The sequence below is a fragment of the Puma concolor genome, chromosome B1 (assembly GCF_028749965.1).
Source record: "Puma concolor isolate L17-30 chromosome B1, mPumCon1.1.hap2, whole genome shotgun sequence".
Lineage (NCBI taxonomy): Eukaryota > Metazoa > Chordata > Mammalia > Carnivora > Felidae > Puma > Puma concolor.
The window spans coordinates 152,206,911-152,227,320 of record NC_141670.1 but is presented as its reverse complement, the minus strand read 5'-3'; the positions used below and the strand labels follow the sequence as shown (position 1 = coordinate 152,227,320).

Genomic DNA, 20,410 nt, shown 5'->3' with positions numbered 1-20,410 from the left:
GAGTTCAATGAATTTCATTTACTTTCTAAAATCCTGTGATCCTGTGTTTTTATTCTTTTTTTTTTTTTTTTTTAATTTTTTTTTTCAACGTTTATTTATTTTTGGGACAGAGAGAGACAGAGCATGAACGGGGGAGGGGCAGAGAGAGAGGGAGACACAGAATCGGAAACAGGCTCCAGGCTCTGAGCCATCAGCCCAGAGCCCGACGCGGGGCTCGAACTCCCGGACCGCGAGATCGTGACCTGGCTGAAGTCGGACGCTTAACCGACTGCGCCACCCAGGCGCCCCATGTGTTTTTATTCTGCATTGGAAATGTTCAAGAACTTTGCAAACATGGCCAGAACTAGCCAGGTAGCAATTTTATCAAATATTTTGTCAAAGGTGTAACACTTTACATGTTTAGAAAGACTCCTCCTTAAGAGAATATGTCAGAAACAGATAAATTAGTAGTAATCAACTAAGTTGAAGAGATAGGAAAGATTTCTAATGTTTTTTCTGTTGGATACATGGTACAATTAAAAGAAAGCAATGACAGAAAATCACAGATGCATATAGACAGCTAAACTCATAGGGCAACCTACTACTTGGAGAAAAATTATAGGGTCAATGCAAGACAAAACTGTGATATAGGCAATTTTTCTTCTTCAATGCCTTTTTCCTTTTGCTCTGATAACAATTCCATTTCCCCAGCTCCAAGTGTTTGATGAATTTGTATTCTTCTCCATGATCTCAAAACGCATGGCAGCCATTTGATCTTAACACATTACCTATTTAAGTTATCCACATCCCTACTTAAGCTTGAATTAAAGACTATAGTTTCATCTTTGTCATTTTGGGCATCATCAAGGGAATAAGAGAGAGCTTTTGGAATACACTGAAGCCGTCTCCCCTTAGAGCTGAAACCACTCACATGTGGGTGGTTTCCACCCTACTTACGCATAAGGATTGCTCTACAAGAAAGATACCATTTCTGTTTGTATAACAGAATCACTCTCCTGAATTTACAGCTTCAATCCCCCTATCAGTCATTGTGACAGCACTTCATAGCATTACAACAGGAGAGATTGAAGACAAAGACAACTGGTCTGCCTACCAGTCAGATGTGATTACAGCTCTGAACATCAATGTTTAGACTACAAGGCAATGTGTATCATCTTTATCACAATGTAAAATCAGATAAACTATTTGTTGTTCTTCATTATCTGGGGAAAGCCCAGAAGAGAACACATAGTGCCAACCATATTATGTGTCACCTTTCTTCCAATAAAAAGTAAAATTGGATGACATAAATAAAAATTTACCAATTCAGCGGAGCAGAACTCTACTTCATTCTGCAATTAAACATTAGAGACCTATACGCTTCTATTTCAGTTCTTTGAATATAAGATCTATCTAAGAATACAGGGCAAAGGACCCTGACAATGCCTCTAAATTTGTTTCCATCTCTGGTCAAGTTCAATATCAGATAGGAAATATTGAAATGCAATAGAAAGTTGCCTTCACTTAGCATTTTATGACTCTTTCTGGAAGATTCAACCTAACAGAATCCTATTTGAAACCTACCTGTCTTATTATGTAAAAATCCCACAAAGAAGAAAATAAAGCTAGTGGAGGATAGAAATAGAGTCTGTAATGTAATTTGACTCAATCCTATTGCCCATCTACCCAGGAATCTACTACAACTGTGTCACAAACAGAAGTGTTATAAGAAAGCATGGCGGTCTTTTAGAACTCCATGAGATATTTTATCTTCAAATTTCTAACGATATACTTTTCAATGTCAATGCAGGATAATTAGTTGACCATACATTATATACCTTTCTGACTTTTAAAGGTAATGGTACTGAATGACTAATGTTATATTTTGCATGTTTTAATAAATTTAAGTCAATTAAGTTTTTAGTCTAGTTTTATAATTGATAATTAGTACCACACTCCATATATTTGCTCAAGCTCAAAACCTAGGAGTCATCTTGTTTGTTCTCATGCCTATGCACCCACATCTAATCCATCAGTAAGTCCTGAGAGTTCAACCTTTAAAAAATACCACAAACACAGCACATATCACCACAGAGCCACCTTCATAACTCAGGCTATTCCAGGAACCTCTTATTGCTTCTCCTTGCTTCCACTTTTGTTGTGCTTCAGGCAATTTTCTACACAGTGAACATTTTAAAATAAAAATCAGATAGTTTCACTCCTTTGCTTAAAATCTGCCAATGTCTTTCTTCTTCTCAACTTATGCAAAAGAAAATTCAAACTCCTAATCATGGCCTAAATGTCTTATATATTTCAACCTCTCCCACTTCTATTCAAGCCACACTGGCTTCTTGCTCCTCTTTGAACATAGCCTTTGCATTAACAAAATGGGATTTATGTTTTACAAACTAAATACCACAGTGCTTTTGTGTGAAGTCATGTGCTATAGAATTCTTTTGTATGATACTCTCTTTGAACAACAACATCAAGTAACACTTCTTCAGGCATAAGTAGTACATAAAAGAGTGATAAGTCCTCTTATTAGATGATAGAAAAATGAATGAGAATCTCCTACAAATAAACAAAATCACCAAAGAGGAAAAATGTTATAAAACAACATTGAATGCACAATTCTGCATACCCACTGGCATCCAATTGGATCACAGAAGTTGTTTTTCAGAAGATATTAGTCTTGGCAATGAGTTTTCGTAACTGATTCCAAAAGCAAAAATAAACAAGTGGGATTACATCAAACTAAAAATAAATGAATGAATGAATTAATTAATACATAAATAAATAAATACATAAATCTGCACAACAAAGGAAACAATCACAAAATGAAAAGTCAACCTACTAAATAAGATAAAATATTTATGAATCATATATCTGAGAAAGGGTGACTATCCAAATTATATAAAGAAACTCATACAACTCAATAGCAAAAACACAACAACAACAACAACAACAAACCACAATCTCATTTAAAAAATGGGCAGAGGACCTGAACAGACATTTTTCCAAAAAAAACATACAGATAGTCAACAGCTTCCTCAAAAAACCTGAAAACAGAACCACCATATGATCCAGGAATCCCAATTCTGGGTATTTATTCAAAGAAAACACTAACTTGAAAAGATACATGTATCTTATGTCCACTGCAGCATTATAATAGCCAAGACATAGAAACAAACTAAGTGTCCACTGACAGATGAATAAAGAAAATGTGAGATACACACACACACACACACACACACACACACACACTAGAATATTATTCAGCCATAAAGAAGAATGGAATCTTGCCATTTGTGACATTAATGTACTTTGAAGACATTATGCTAAGTGAAATAAGTCAGACAGAAAAAGAAAATACCATATAATCTCACTTATATGTGGAATCTAAAAACAAAAACAAAAACACCAAGCTTGTAGATACAGAGAACATAAAAAAACAAAATGGTGATACCCAGAGGTGAAGGGTGGGCTGGGAGGTGAAATGGATAAAGGAAGTCAAAAGGTGCAAATTTTCAGTTATAAAATAAATAAATCATGGCGATGTAATGTGCTGCATGGTGACTACAATTAATAATACTGTATTGCATATTTCAAAGTATTACATATTTAAAAGTTGCTAAGAGAATAGATCTTAAAAGTTCTCATTATGAGAAAAAATTCTGTAACTGTGTATGGTGATGAATGTTAGCTATATATTTTGTGGTAATCATTTTGTATTATATACAAGTATCAAATCATTATAATTTCTGTTTGGTTTTGAAGCAAAAAGTTTTATTATCAGAAGGGAAGCCTAATGAAAAGGCTGGAGAGCATTCCCAAATCTGCCTTCCAGATTTTTTATAATCATAGAGATTGACATTACATACAAATTGATGAAAAGGTCAGGAATATATGACTATTCATTGAGTTCAACAGGAAAGACAGAACATACACATTGAGCAAACATATATGCAACAGACATCCTACTTTCACTTGGGGGTGGAAACTTACCATCAGAAAAAAGCAAAATTCAGGAGGTTATCTTAAAACAAGGAGATGGGGCTCTCAGCATAAACTGGATAGGGTCTTGGGCTCTTATTTCAGGTAAGGTACGCAGGGCCTTGGGGCGCCTGGGTGGCTCAGTCAGTTAAGCAGCCAACTTGGGCTCAGGTCATGATCTCACAGTCTCTGAGCCCCCATTGTGCTCTGTGCTGACAGCTGGAAGCCTGGAGCCTGCTTCAGATTCTGTGTTTCCCTCTCTCTCTCTGCCCCTCCCCCACTCACACTGTGTCTCTCTCTCTCTTTCTGAAAAATAAATAAAAATTAAAAAATAAAAAAGGTATTCAGGGCCTTGCGTGTTCGTAGACTTGAGTCCTCGCTTATGCAGAGACAGCTAGTGTATTCCTTAGTGGGGTCAAGGAGGTGCCTATGGCCCTACTTGGAAAACCAGTGACACACTCCCCATAAATGCTGTGACAGAGTGCTGGGTGGTAAGCCATCCTCAGTTTGAATGAAATACCGCAAACCTTTGTCCAGGATCCCCACCAGAATCTCACACTGAAAACTGGAGAAAATGTGCTTCACCTCCGGCAGGGGAGGGGAAAAGTAATAGGCCCAAAGTATTCTGTTCGTCTCAATGAGGCCTGTCCACAAGAGAAACTATTTTATCAAGCCCTCAAATCATTATGTCATATACCTGAAACTAATGTAATGTCGTATGTCAATTATATCTCAATTTTTAAAAAAAGAAAAAAAGAAAAGATACTAATACTAGTATTAAAATCCCTAAAAAAAGAAAAAAGAAAATATGAACATTCATCTCAATCTTACATCAGAGAAGGAAATTAGACATTTTAAATACGTATTTATCACACATTATCTATTTGGGTAGATACTTTGAAGTCCCATGGATTTCCATATATAAGGAAAGGATTCCCTTGTGAGTGTTAAATAGAAGTTGCTTAAAGTCTGTTGCATATTACATGTAAATAGAGTGTTTAACACATATATTTTACTCCTTACAGATGCTCAAAAGTTTTTAATCTGGGGATTTACTACCACAACAGTAAACCCTCTTGGTATATATTTATAAAATATTACGTAGTTACTATAGTTCTATCCCCACTCTGACTAATGTTTTAAGAGTAAAATGGTTACTTTACAACACAAAAGTTAAACTTCAAAAAACTTAAGTATATAATATTTCCTAGAGAAAAGAACTATAATTCTCAAGCTGATAGGAACTGGGGAGATTTAGTGATACTCAATCCAGCTTAAAATAAAGTTGCTGTCCTGTCCTTTCCTACGGCTTAGGTCTCTGACAGCAAACATAATTAAAGCTATAGAGAGAGAAATCACCAGTTGTTCTGAATCAGTGAAACGTGACAGCCAAGAAAATAATGCTAAGGTTTTTTTTAAGTCCCAAGTACTGATTCTACCCACAGTCCCCTTTTTTCTGTGTCATTCTTAACAGCAGAAATAAATACAGAACAAACATGAATCAATAGAAAAGACTGGGGAGAGAGAGAACAATTTAGGGAATTTCTGTGATGTATTATAGTTCATACCCATGCAGTCATCCAGTGAGCCTGGCGTTCCCCTCAGCTCTGCCCGGCTGGCACCTGCTCACTCTTATAGTCAGCCCCATGGCTTCTCCATGTCACTTCCCTCCCGTAGACTGTCCGTTCGGGTGCCAGAAAAAGTAGGGTTAGTACTTCCACATCTGTTTCCTACTAAAGTCACAGAAGTCTCTTGTCAATGACCTACTCCTTGGCCTTGTTAGTAAAAGGTGGATATGAGGTAGAAGACTGGTACGATGAAAAGAGGCTATTTTAAATCGCTGTCATCGTGATTAAATGTGATTTTCTCCAAAATGCCCCAGGGGCTTATTTTGAACCAAATCTTCTCCTGCTGGCATGTTTCTGATTCACTGGCATTACCTTCCTGTATGCCAGGGATATGCCATCTTTAAAGGAATTAAAAAGGGTGATCACCATGAATTCAGACTGTGTTGTATTTAACGTGTATATAATACGTATTCTTGAAACTGCTATGAAGACTGTGGTTTTCCTGAAACTAGTTTTTGCAGGCTGCATGATTCTTGGCAGTCTCCTAGACGCAACACAGGAATCATCCGCATAATTCTGCCACTGGCTCTTAAACTCAGAAGTGGGCAATCGGCTAGTACTTATTTTAGAAAGTCTGGCAGGTCCACTGAGTTTGCTCACAACTGTGCACCTCTTAGAAATCTCATGCTAGTGAGCTCAATTATTATTAAAAGACCAAACTACAATTAACACACAACACCATGCCACCTTGTCACCTTTTGGACTAACCATTCCTCACAGTGACATACTACAGAAAGCCTGCTCCTTCGTGATATGGCCATTACACTATAAGAACTGAAATTATGTCAGGGCGCCTGGGTGGCTTTGTCAGTTAAGCGTCCCACTTCGGCTCAGGTCATGATCTCCCACTTTGCGGGTTCGAGCCTCCGCGTCAGGCTCTGTGCTGACAGCTAAGAGCTTGGAGCCTGCTTCGGATTCCTCTCTCTCTACCCTCCCCTGCTCAATCTCTCTCTGTTTCTCAAAAATGTATAAACATTAAAAATTTTAAACATTTTTTTTAAAAAACTGAAATTAGGTCAGTTATTTTTACTTCTTAAAACTATGCAAGGTTACAGACATTTTTCCCTACTAGCAGATGACATAAATCCAAAGTTCCAAGACTGATTTGTTTTATCTTGGTATGTTTCGTTATATATGTGTCTGTGGCAAATAAAAAGAACGAGGACTGGACTTCTGGTCTTGGGCCTTTCACTTCCTTACGATGCAGCCTTGCATAAGTCACCTTAGTTTCATGATTTTTATCTGTCAAATGGAAATAACAATACACATCCTACCTATCACACAGAATATAAAATTGTAAAGTGCTAGATAAATGTAAGGTTTGTGCATTGATGAAAATGCCTTGAGTTAATAAACATATGTTTATAAAATATGCATTTTTATTGAAAACATATATATTAGTAAAAGGACTGTTTGGCAAGAAAACTGGCTGGGAACCAAAGACTCATGCTGCAAATTGCCAATTCTAAGTGGCTTGGCAGAAAATCCAGATGGAAATCACATACCTCCCTATGATGATTAACTTTATGTGTCAGTTTGGCTGGGTCCTGGTGTCTAGATATTTGGTCAAACATTTTTTCTAGATGTTTTTATGAACGTGTTTTTTGGATGAGATTAACATTTGTATCACTGGACTTTACAGTCAAGCAGATTGCCCTCTGTAGTGTGGGTGGGCCTCATCCAATCAACTGAAGTCCTGAATAGAAAAAAGACTGCCCTCCCCAGAACAGGAAGGAATTCTGCCAGCAGACAGCCTGTAGACTTCAAGTGCAACCTCAGCTCTTCCCTGGGTGTCCTGCCTGTTGGACTTACCCTGTTGATTTTGGACCTGCCAGCCTCTATTATAATGTGAGCCAATTCCTTAAAATAAAGTTTGTTCTTTCTCTCTCTCTCTTTTTCTCATTCTCTGTCTCTACACACACACACACACACACACACACACACACACACACACACACACACCCTCAGCTGTTTTGTTTCTCTGGAGAACCCTAACTACTATACCCCTTAAATCTATGTGGAGTGATTGACTAATCCTGGCCAATGGATAAGTGAAGCGTGTCACTTCTGCAGTGAGGTATCTAATTACCTGGTGTGCTCTCTCCACTTTGTCTTCTCCTCCTGTGGCATATTTGGAAGCCACATGTGGAGGATAGCTACATGTGGTGCACAAGATGGATGAAGCCTGAAGATTGGCCCAATATGACGCAACAGAGATTTGAGGATTATCTGCTACAGCAGCTGGAACTAGTTACCCTGACTAATACAGGTATATGTTATTGTGTACAAATTGAACTAAAAAGGAAAATTCTGCATTATTTGGAGCATAAAAGAAAAAAAAAAAAAAAGCAGCTCCTGACACCTGGAAACTATCCTGAACACTTTCTCACAGAACACCAACATTGGACAAAGCATTCTCAGACTATGATATCAAGAAAGAAACAAGCCATGCAATGAATAAGTCAGGGGAATCAAAGGTACAGCATAGGGAACACAGTCAATGGTACTCAGTAGTGACAGATGGTGGTTACACTTGTGGTGAGCACAGCATAACCTACAGAGATGGTGAATCACTATGCTCTATGCATGAAACTAATGTAACATTGTGTGTCAACCATACTCAAATTTATAAAAATAAAGACAGAAACCAGACCACTCTGTAATCATGTGTGAAGACAGAGAAAAATGTAAATGTTGTCCAAACAATTCAATTCAACATCTCCCTATCTCGAGTAACATGAATGAATGCTGCTCATTTTAGCTTCCCTCTAGTCTTCCCTCCTTCTAAGTCAGATATTCTAAATACCCAATCAGGAGAAACCCTGCTTCCTGACAGCATGCAATCCAGAAAAAAAAAGCCTCAGAACAAAGACTTAAAATTCCTTATATCTTCCCCCAAATCACCTAACCAACACTGAAATCCTATTTTAAAAGTCCTTTCCAACACTTACTGAGATGCCCTGTGATTTCCCAGCACCAGTTGTGTGGCCTCCTTCAACTGCTCATGACAGCAGAAATCTAAATTGTCCAACGACAGGTGTGTTCCTAGTAGTCTTTAGCTGGAGAGCATCAATACGGGCAATAATTGTACCCTCAGAAAATACAGACTATCTATTTGATTCTAATCTCCTGTAGTCATGCTGATTTTCAGAGTGGGTAGATGAAAACAGCTTTGCTTTAAACCACATTGTGAGACTCTATAATCAATAACAACATTGTATCTGGATTAAATTGTTATTTTAAGAAAAACTTGGGTTTTTTCTGGGGGAATTTTTTAGCTTGAAATATGTCCAATTGCTTATTAAAAACTGGTTACTTGTTTAGGGACACCTGAGTGGCTCAGCCAGTTAAGTGTCTGACTTCGGCTCAGGTCATGATCTCGCAGTTTGTGGGTTCAACTCCCACAACTGGATCAGCACTGATCTTGCAGAGCCTGCTTGAGATTTTCTCTCTCCCTCTCTCTGTCCCTCCCCCACTTGCTTGCTCGCTCTCTCTCTCTCAAAAATAAACTTAAGAAAAATAAAAAGTAAAAAAAAAATAAAATAAACTAGCCACTTTATATTTGATCTTCATTTATTGAAAAGTCTTTAATGGAATACATAGAGAATTACGATTTGTGTTTTCACAAATCAATTGTCAACTTTATTTTTCTTTAACAAGAAAGAAAATGTTACTCTCCAGAAACCTATGAATTGCCAAACTTGGAATTAAATGTATGGGGGAAAGTTAAAAAGACTTCACTACCTGGCAAACTTTTTAATTGGCTTTAGAACAACTGGAAAGCCTCTTGGCTAAAGACAAAATTAGATCTGCACCTCACACCATGCACTAAGATAAACTTCAAAAGGATCATATATTTAAAGTAAAAAAATAGGATAGGTAGGGAAGATGGCGGCGTAGGAGGACGCTGGGCTCACCGCGCGTCCTGCTGATCACTTAGATTCCACCTACACCTGCCTAAATAACCCAGAAAACCGCCAGAGGATTAGCAGAACGGAGTCGCCGGAGCCAAGCGCAGACGAGAGGCCCACGGAAGAGGGTAGGAAGGGCGGCGAGGCGGTGCGCGCTCCACGGACTGGCGGGAGGGAGCCGGGGCGGAGGGGCGGCTCGCCGGCCAAGCAGAGCCCCCGAGTCTGGCTTGCAAAAAGCGGAGGGGCCTGACGGACTGTGTTCCGACAGCAAGCGCGACTTAGCATCTGGGAGGTCATAAGCTAACAGCTCTGCTCAGAAAGCGGGAAGGCTGGAGGACAAAGGGAAGGAGAGCTGCTGAGCCCCCGGACGACAGAGCTCAGTTTGGTGGGGAACAAAGGCGCTCGCCAGCGCCATCTCCCCCGCCCATCCCCCAGCCAAAATCCCAAAGAGAACCAGTTCCTGCCAGGGAACTTGCTCGCTCCGCGCAAACACCCAACTCTGCGCTTCTGCGGAGCCAAACCTCCGGCAGCGGATCTGACTCCCTCCTGCTGCCACAGGGCCCCTCCTGAAGTGGATCACCTAAGGAGAAGCAAGCTAAGCCTGCCCCTCCTGCCCCTGTGCACCTTGCCTACCCACCCCAGCTAAGACGCCAGATCCCCAGCATCACAAGCCTGGCAGTGTGCAAGTAGCCCAGACTGGCCACCCCACCCCACAGTAAATCCCGCCCCTAGGAGAGGGGAAGAGAGGGCACACACCAGTCTGACTGTGGCCCCAGCGGTGGGCTGGGGGCAGACATCAGGTCTGACTGCGGCTCCGCCCACCAACTCCAGTTATACACCACAGCACAGGGGAAGTGCCCTGCAGGTCCTCACCATGCCAGGGACTATCCAAAATGACCAAGCGGAAGAATTCCCCTCAGAAGAATCTCCAGGAAATAACAACAGCTAATGAGCTGATCAAAAAGGATTTAAATAATATAACAGAAAGTGAATTTAGAATAATAGTCATAAAATTAATCGCTGGGCTTGAAAACAGTATAGCTGACAGCAGAGAATCTCTTGCTACAGAGATCAAGGGACTAAGGAACAGTCACGAGGAGCTGAAAAACGCTTTAAACGAAATGCATAACAAAATGGAAACCACCATGGCTCGGATTGAAGAGGCAGAGGAGAGAATAGGTGAACTAGAAGATAAAGTTATGGAAAAAGAGGAAGCTGAGAAAAAGAGAGATAAAAAAATCCAGGAGTATGAGGGGAAAATTAGAGAACTAAGTGATACACTAAAAAGAAATAATCTACGCAAATTGGTATCCCAGAGGAGGAAGAGAGAGGGAAAGGTGCTGAAGGGGTACTTGAAGAAATAATAGCTGAGAACTTCCCTGAAGTGGGGAAGGAAAAAGGCATTGAAATCCAAGAGGCACAGAGAACTCCCTTCAGACGTAACTTGAATCGATCTTCTGCACGACATATCATAGTGAAACTGGCAAAATACAAGGATAAAGAGAAAATTCTGAAAGCAGCAAGGGGTAAACGTGCCCTCACATATAAAGGGAGACCTATAAGACTCGTGACTGATCTCTCTTTTGAAACTTGGCAGGCCAGAAAGAATTGGCACGAGATTTTCAGTGTGCTAGACAGAAAAAATATGCAGCCGAGAATCCTTTATCCAGCAAGTCTGTCATTTAGAATAGAAGGAGAGATAAAGGTCTTCCCAAACAAACAAAAACTGAAGGAATTTGTCACCACTAAACCAGCCCTCCAAGAGATCCTAAGGGGGACCCTGTAAGACAAAGTACCAGAGACATCACTACAAGCATAAAACATACAGACATCACAATGACTCTAAACCCATATCTTTCTATAATAACACTGAATGTAAATGGATTAAATGCGCCAACCAAAAGACATAGGGTATCAGAATGGATAAAAAAACAAGACCCATCTATTTGCTGTCTACAAGAGACTCATTTTAGACCTGAGGACACCTTTAGATTGAGAGTGAGGGGATGGAGATCTATTTATCATGCTACTGGAAGCCAAAAGAAAGCTGGAGTAGCCATCCTTATATCAGACAAACTAGACTTTAAATTAAAGGCTGTAACAAGAGATGAAGAAGGACATTATATAATAGTGACAGGGTCTATCCATCAGGAAGAGCTAACAATTATAAATGTCTATGCGCCGAATACCGGAGCGCCCAAATATATAAAACAATTACTCATAAACATAAGCAACCTTATTGAGAAGAATGTGGTAATTGCAGGGGACTTTAACACCCCACTTACAGAAATGGATAGATCATCTAGACACACGGTCAATAAAGAAACAAGGGCCCTGAATGAGACATTGGATCAGATGGACTTGACAGATATATTTAGAACTCTGCATCCCAAAGCGACAGAATATACTTTCTTCTCGAGTGCACATGGAACATTCTCCAAGATAGATCATATACTGGGCCACAAAACAGCCCTTCATAAGTTTACAAGAATTGAAATCATACCATGCATACTTTCAGACCACAATGCTATGAAGCTTGAAATCAACCACAGAAAAAAGTCTGGAAAACCTCCAAAAGCATGGAGGTTAAAGAACACCCTACTAACGAATGAGTGGGTCAACCAGGCAATTAGAGAAGAAATTAAAAAATATATGGAAACAAACGAAAATGAAAATACAACAATCCAAACGCTTTGGGACGCAGCAAAGGCAGTCCTGAGAGGAAAATACATTGCAATCCAGGCCTATCTCAAGAAACAAGAAAAATCCCAAATACAAAATCTAACAGCACACCTAAAGGAAATAGAAGCAGAACAGCAAAGGCAGCCTAAACCCAGCAGAAGAAGAGAAATAATAAAGATCAGAGCAGAAATAAACAATATAGAATCTAAAAAAACTGTAGAGCAGATCAACGAAACCAAGAGTTGGTTTTTTGAAAAAATAAACAAAATTGACAAACCTCTAGCCAGGCTTCTCAAAAAGAAAAGGGAGATGACCCAAATAGATAAAATCATGAATGAAAATGGAATTATTACAACCAATCCCTCAGAGATACAAACAATTATCAGGGAATACTATGAAAAATTATATGCCAACAAATTGGACAACCTGGAAGAAATGGACAAATTCCTGAACACCCACACTCTTCCAAAACTCAATCAGGAGGAAATAGAAAGCTTGAACAGACCCATCACCAGCGAAGAAATTGAATCGGTTATCAAAAACCTCCCAACAAATAAGAGTCCAGGACCAGATGGCTTCCCAGGGGAGCTCTACCAGACGTTTAAAGCAGAGATAATACCTATCCTACTCAAGCTATTCCAAGAAATAGAAAGGGAAGGAAAACTTCCAGACTCATTCTATGAAGCCAGTATTACGTTGATTCCTAAACCAGACAGAGACCCAGTAAAAAAAGAGAACTACAGGCCAATATCCCTGATGAATATGGATGCAAAAATTCTCAATAAGATACTAGCAAATCGAATTCAACGGCATATAAAAAGAATTATTCACCATGATCAAGTGGGATTCATTCCTGGGATGCAGGGCTGGTTCAACATTCGCAAATCAATCAACGTGATACATCACATTAACAAAAAAAAAGAGAAAAACCATATGATCCTGTCAATCGATGCAGAAAAGGCCTTTGACAAAATCCAGCACCCTTTCTTAATAAAAACTCTTGAGAAAGTCGGGATAGAAGGAACATACTTAAAGATCATAAAAGCCATTTATGAAAAGCCCACAGCTAACATCATCCTCAACGGGGAAAAACTGAGAGCTTTTTCCCTGAGATCAGGAACACGACAGGGATGCCCACTCTCACCGCTGTTGTTTAACATAGTGCTAGAAGTTCTAGCATCAGCAATCAGACAACAAAAGGAAATCAAAGGCGTCAAAATTGGCAAAGATGAAGTCAAGCTTTCGCTCTTTGCAGATGACATGATATTATACATGGAAAATCCGATAGACTCCACCAAAAGTCTGCTAGAACTGATACATGAATTCAGCAAAGTTGCAGGATACAAAATCAATGTACAGAAATCAGTTGCATTCTTATACACTAACAATGAAGCAACAGAAAGACAAATAAAGAAACTGATCCCATTCACAATTGCACCAAGAAGCATAAAATACCTAGGAATCAATCTAACCAAAGATGTAAAGGATCTGTATGCTGAAAACTATAGAAAGCTTATGAAGGTAATTGAAGAAGATTTAAAGAAATGGAAAGACATTCCCTGCTCATGGATTGGAAGAATAAATATTATCAAAATGTCAATACTACCCAAAGCTATTTACACATTCAATGCAATCCCAATCAAAATTGCACCAGCATTCTTCTCGAAACTAGAACAAGCAATCCTAAAATTCATATGGAACCACAAAAGGCCCCGAATAGCCAAAGGAATTTTGAAGAAGAAGACCAAAGCAGGAGGCATCACAATCCCAGACTTTAGCCTCTACTACAAAGCTGTCATCATCAAGACAGCATGGTATTGGCACAAAAACAGACACATAGACCAATGGAATAGAATAGAAACCCCAGAACTAGACCCACAAACGTATGGCCAACTCATCTTTGACAAAGCAGGAAAGAACATCCAATGGAAAAAAGACAGTCTCTTTAACAAATGGTGCTGGGAGAACTGGACAGCAACATGCAGAAGGTTGAAACTAGACCACTTTCTCACACCATTCACAAAAATAAACTCCAAATGGATAAAGGACCTGAATGTGAGACAGGAAACCATCAAAACCTTAGAGGAGAAAGCAGGAAAAGACCTCTCTGACCTCAGCCGTAGCAATCTCTTACTCGACACATCCCCAAAGGCAAGGGAATTAAAAGCAAAAGTGAATTACTGGGACCTTATGAAGATCAAAAGCTTCTGCACAGCAAAGGAAACAACCAACAAAACTAAAAGGCAACCAATGGAATGGGAAAAGATATTTGCAAATGACATATCGGACAAAGGGCTAGTATCCAAAATCTATAAAGAGCTCACCAAACTCCACACCCGAAAAGCAAATAACCCAGTGAAGAAATGGGCAGAAAACATGAATAGACACTTCTCTAAAGAAGACATCCGGATGGCCAACAGGCACATGAAAAGATGTTCAGCGTCGCTCCTTATCAGGGAAATACAAATCAAAACCACACTCAGATATCACCTCACGCCAGTCAGAGTGGCCAAAATGAACAAATCAGGAGACTATAGATGCTGGAGAGGATGTGGAGAAACGGGAACCCTCTTGCACTGTTGGTGGGAATGCAAATTGGTGCAGCCGCTCTGGAAAGCAGTGTGGAGGTTCCTCAGAAAATTAAAAATAGACCTACCCTATGACCCAGCAATAGCACTGCTAGGAATTTATCCAAGGGACACAGGAGTACTGATGCATAGGGGCACTTGTACCCCAATGTTCATAGCAGCACTCTCAACAATAGCCAAATTATGGAAAGAGCCTAAATGTCCATCAACTGATGAATGGATAAAGAAATTGTGGTTTATATACACAATGGAGTACTACGTGGCAATGAGAAAAAATGAAATATGGCCTTTTGTAGCAACGTGGATGGAACTGGAGAGTGTGATGCTAAGTGAAATAAGCCATACAGAGAAAGACAGATACCATATGGTTTCACTCTTATGTGGATCCTGAGAAACTTAAGAGAAACCCATGGGGGAGGGGAACAAAAAAAAAAAAAAAGAGGTTAGAGTGGGAGAGAGCCAAAGCATAAGAGACTGTTGAGAACTGAGAACAAACTAAGGGTTGATGGGGGGTGGGAGGGAGGAGAGGGTGGGTGATGGGTACTGAGGAGGGCACCTTTTGGGATGAGCACTGGGTGTTGTATGGAAACCAATTTGACAATAAATTTCATATATAAATAAAAAAATAATAATAAAATGTAAAAAAATAAATAAATAAATAAATAAAGTAAAAAAATAAATTAAAATTTTACAGGGCACCTGGATGGCTCAGTTAGTGGAACGTGCAATGATTTGGGGGTGGTGGGTTCAAGCCCCACATTGGGTGTAAAGATTACTTAAAAAATAAAATCTTGAAAAAATTAATAAAAATTTTACATGAATTGGAGGATGATATAGATGAATACCTTTCAACCTGGGGTCAGGGAAACTTCCCAACTATCTCAATACCCAATTACAATTCAAGAAAGAAGAATGAATAATTAATAATTTAAAAGTAGCCTGCAGAGCAGAAACACTGTAAACAAAGTTAAAATGTACATAAAAACTTGGAGAAATTACTTATAACTAATAAAAGGAAGTGGAACAAAGGCCAGCATAAACGATATAATAAGAGCTCCCCAAACTCTCAAATAAAAAGACCAACAATCCAACAGAAGAATTTTTAAAGAATATGAACAGGTAGTTCACAGAACAAGAACACAGAAATGACTCTTAAAGATAAGAAAACAATGGCCAATCTCCCTTAATAAGAAAAATTCTAAATACCACTATTGTGACAAAATATTGCTTGCCTATCAGATTGGCAATATTTAAGTTTGACAATAAATCTGTCAGGGAAAATGTTAGGAATGGGAATGTTTCTCAATTTCTAGTGGAAATGCAAACTGGAACAGCCATTAAGATAACAGTTTGGCAATATATAGAAAAAATAGGGAATTAATAAGTGATTATAGCAAGCTTTCAGAATAGAAAGTTAAAAGGTCAACGATCTGTAAACAAGTTGAATTTGAAATTACAAACGCATTGTCATTTATATTAGCACCTTCAAAAAACTGAAATACTTAGGTATAAATCTAACAAAATTATGTACAAGATCTATATGAGAAAAACTGCAAAGCTCTGGTCAATGAAATTAAAAAAGTAAATAAATGGACACCACATTTCATGTTCATGAATAGAAGGATTCAAATATTGTCAAAATGTCAGTTCTTCCCAACTCCAACTACAGATTCAGTACAATCCTAAATTCCATCAAGTTATTGTGTAGATATCAACAAACCGATTCTAAAGTTTGAATGGAGAGGCAAAAGACTCAAAATAGCCAACACAATATTAAAGGCAAAGAACAAAGTCAAAGGGTTGACACTATGTGACTTCATGATTACTATAAGACTATGTGGTATTGGTGAAAGAATGGACAAACAGATCAATGAAACAGAATAGAGAGCTGAGAAATAGACCCCATAAATACAGCCAGCTGATCTTTGACAAAGGAGCAAAGGCAATACAATGAAGAAAAGATGGTCTTTTAAATAACTGGTGCCGGAACAACTGGACATCCAAACCAAAAAGAAGAAGGAGAAGGAAAAGAAATAGCTACACACAGACTTTGCACCCTTATAGAAATCAACCCAAAAAGGATCACAGAGCTAAATGTAAAATACAAAACTACAAAACTCCTAAAAAATCACATTGGAGAAAATCTAGATGACCTTATGTCTGTAATTACTTTTTAAATACAACAGTGAAGGCATGATCCATGAAAGAAATAATTAATAAGCTGCAATTCCTTAAAATTAAAACTTTCTGGGGCGCTTGGGTGGCTCAGTTGGCTAAGCGTCTGACTCTTGATTTCGGCTCAGGTCGTGATCTCACGGTTCATCAGATAGAGCCCCATGTGGGGATCTGCACTAACAGCTTAGTGCCTACTTGGCATTTTCTCTCTCTCTCTGCCCCTCCCCTGTTCTTGCTCTCTTTCTCTCTCTCTCTCTCTCTCTCTCTCTCTCTCAAAATAAATAAACTTAAAAAAAATTTTTTTAACTTTCTGCTCTGCATAATATACTATCAAAAGAAAGCAAAGACAAGCCACAAATTGAGAGAAAATATTTGCAGAAAACCCATGATAAAGGACTGTTACCCAAACTATACAAAGAATACTTAAAACTCAACAACATGAAAACAAACAGCCCAATTAAAAAATGGGCCAAAGACCTCAACAGGCATCTCACCAAGTGAGATATACAGATGGCAAATGAACATATGAAAGAGTTTCACATCAGATGTCATTGGGGAAACGCAAAATAAAACAACTGAGAAACCACTACACACTTATTAGAAATTATCAAAATCAGTTGATCTAACAATGAAAAAACTGACAATACCAAATGTTGGCAAGGGTGAGGAGCAACAGGAACTCTCATTCACTGTTGGTGGGAATGCAAAATGCTACAGCCACTTTGGAGGATACTTTGGCAGTTTCTTATTAAAATAAACATACTCTTACCATACAACTCATCAATCTCACTCTTTGATATTTACTCAAAGGAGCTGGAAATGTATGTCTACACAAAAAATCTACATTAAAAATGTGTGTAGCAGCTTTATTAATAATTGCCAAAACTTTGAGGCAATCAAGATGTTCTTCAATAGGTGAATGGATAAACTGTGATACATCCAGACAGTGGATTAATATTCAGCACTAAAAAGAAAGATCTGTTAAGCCATGAAAAGACATGAAAGAAAATTAAGTGTATATTACTAGGTAAAAGAAGTACTATTATATGATTCCAATCATATGACATTCTGGAAAAGGCAAAACTATGGATACAATAAAAAGATCAGTGGTCACTAGGGGCCTGGGGGCATGGGATGAATAGACAAAGCACAGAAGATTATTAGGACAGGGAAAATGCCCTGTATACTATAATTATGGATACATGTCATTATACATTTGTCCAAATCTATAGAATTCACAAAACCAATTAGACTGTACCCTAATGTAAACTATGGACTTTGGGTCACAATAATGTATCAATGTAGGCTCGTCACTGCCAACAAATGCACCACTCTGGTCAGGGATTTTGATAAAAGGGCAAGTTGTGGATGTGTGGAGGCAGGGGGTTTAGGAGAAATCTCTGTACCTTCTGTTCAATATTGTTGTGAATATAAAACCATTCTAAAACTTAAAGTCTGTTAACATATTTACCCAAAAACATGATTTTACCCTTGACATTTCTACCTCTAGGAATTTATCCCGAATATACACTGGAAAAGTACAAAATGATATACAAACATTATTTATTGTGAAATTATTTATAAAATTAATTACTAGCAACAATAAAAATATCCATCAACAATTTCACTGAAATCCCAGGATACAAAATCAACATATAGACATCAATTGCATTCTTTTACACTAATGATAAAGAATCTGAAAACAAATAAATACAACCATCCCATTCACAACACCATCAAAAACAATAAAGTTCTTAGGAATAAATTTAACACAAGGAAGTAAAAGATATATACAACAAAAACTACAAAATTTAGCTAAAAGAAATCAACACAAAAAGTGGAAAAATATCCTGTGTTCATGGATCAAAAGACTTAATATTGTTAAGATGGGCATAATACCAAAAGCCTTCGACATTCAGCATAACCCCAACCAAAATACCAATAGCATTCTTCACAGAAACAGAAGAGAGAACACTAAAATTTGTGTGGATCCACAAAAGACCTAAAATAGGCAAAATAATTTTGAGAAAAAAGAGCGAAGACAGAGGTACCATGTTTCTGGATTTCAAGCTATACTACAAAGCCATGGTAAAACAAAAACAAAAACAAAAACAAAACAGTACTGGCACAAAAATAGACACAACCTATGGAACAGAGTAGAAACCCCAGAATTAAATACCAGTATATACTGCCAACTAATATTTGCCAAGGAAGCCAAAAACACCCAATAAGGAAAAGATAGTCTTTTCAATAAATAGTGCTGGGCGAACTAGAGAACCACATGCAGAACAATGAAATTGGACCCCTAACTCACACCACTCACAAAAATTAATTTAAAATGGAGTTCCATCAGAAGTAGGAAAAGAGAGTGGACCCCAGAGAGCCCTGAGCAGTCCCACTGCCTCCACAGGCCTAGTTATCATCACACCCCAGGAGGAGCCCAGCTACCTAATCTGGCCCCAGTCACCATCACCATAGCTGTAAGCACGGAGGCTGAGACCCAGTAGCCAACCGCAGTCCTTGCCCTCAGCACTGCTGACACCAAGCCCGGTACGATGGGCAGTGGCCTCATGGGGGACACTAGCCAGCAGCCACAAGATCACTGCAATGGAAGGTTTGGGAACAGTAAAATGGTTCAACGGATATGGAAGAAACGGATATGGTTTCATCAACTGGAATGACACAGAGGACAATGTACACCAGCTTACCATAAAGAAGAACCCAGGAAGTATCTTCCCAGTGCAGGAGACAGAGAGGCTGGAGTTTGATGTTGTCAAAGGAGAAAAGGGTTCAGAAGCAGCTAATGTGACAGGCCTCAGTGGAGTTCCACTGCAAGGCAGTAAGAATGCAGCATACCATAACCATTATAGGCGCTATCCATGTCACAGGGGTCCTTCATGCATTTACCCACAGAATTACCAAAATAGTGAGAGTAGGAAAAGAAGAAGGGATTGGAGGTGCTCCCAAAGGCCAGGCCACATAGCATAGGCCCTACCACAGATGGTGGGTTGGATTCCACTTTACTATGTGCAGAGGCCCTATGGGCATGGACCACAGTATTCTCAACCTCCCTATCCAAGCAGGCTGCAACAGAAGATAAAAAAGTGAGACAGAATATTACTGGGGCTATAGATCATGATTCCACAAGGGGTCCTCCTTGCCAAAGACAGCCTAGGGGCACTTGGGCAGATCAGTCAGTTGGGCATCCCACTTCGGCTCAAGTTATGATTTCACAGCTCATGGGTGTGAACCCCCATATCGGGCTCTGTGCTGAAGCTCAGAGCCTGGAGCCTGCTTAGTATTCTGTGTCTCCCTCTCTCTCTGACTCTCCCCCACTCGTGCTCTGTCTCTCTTTCTCTCAAAAATAAATATTAACAAAAAAAAATTTTTTAAAGACAGTCCAGAGAACAATGAAGAAGATAAGGAAAAATCAAAGAAATGAGACCCAAAATCA

At 38.9% G+C, this 20,410-nt stretch overlaps 1 long non-coding RNA gene and 1 pseudogene across 2 annotated transcripts in view; one reads left to right on the top strand and one right to left on the bottom strand.

Annotated features, from left to right (window-relative positions):
* LOC147581961 (uncharacterized) overlaps positions 1 to 6,078 on the bottom strand; it is a 102,949-nt gene extending 96,871 nt beyond the window's left edge. For both annotated transcript variants that reach the window (XR_015249803.1, XR_015249805.1), the window contains exon 1: positions 5,541 to 6,078. This is a non-coding gene — a long non-coding RNA (uncharacterized LOC147581961). The remainder of the gene's footprint in view (positions 1 to 5,540) is intronic.
* A 1,724-nt stretch (positions 6,079 to 7,802) lies between these two features.
* Positions 7,803 to 19,939, top strand: LOC112858708 (Y-box-binding protein 1 pseudogene; annotated as a pseudogene).
* Positions 19,940 to 20,410: the final 471 nt, after the last annotated feature.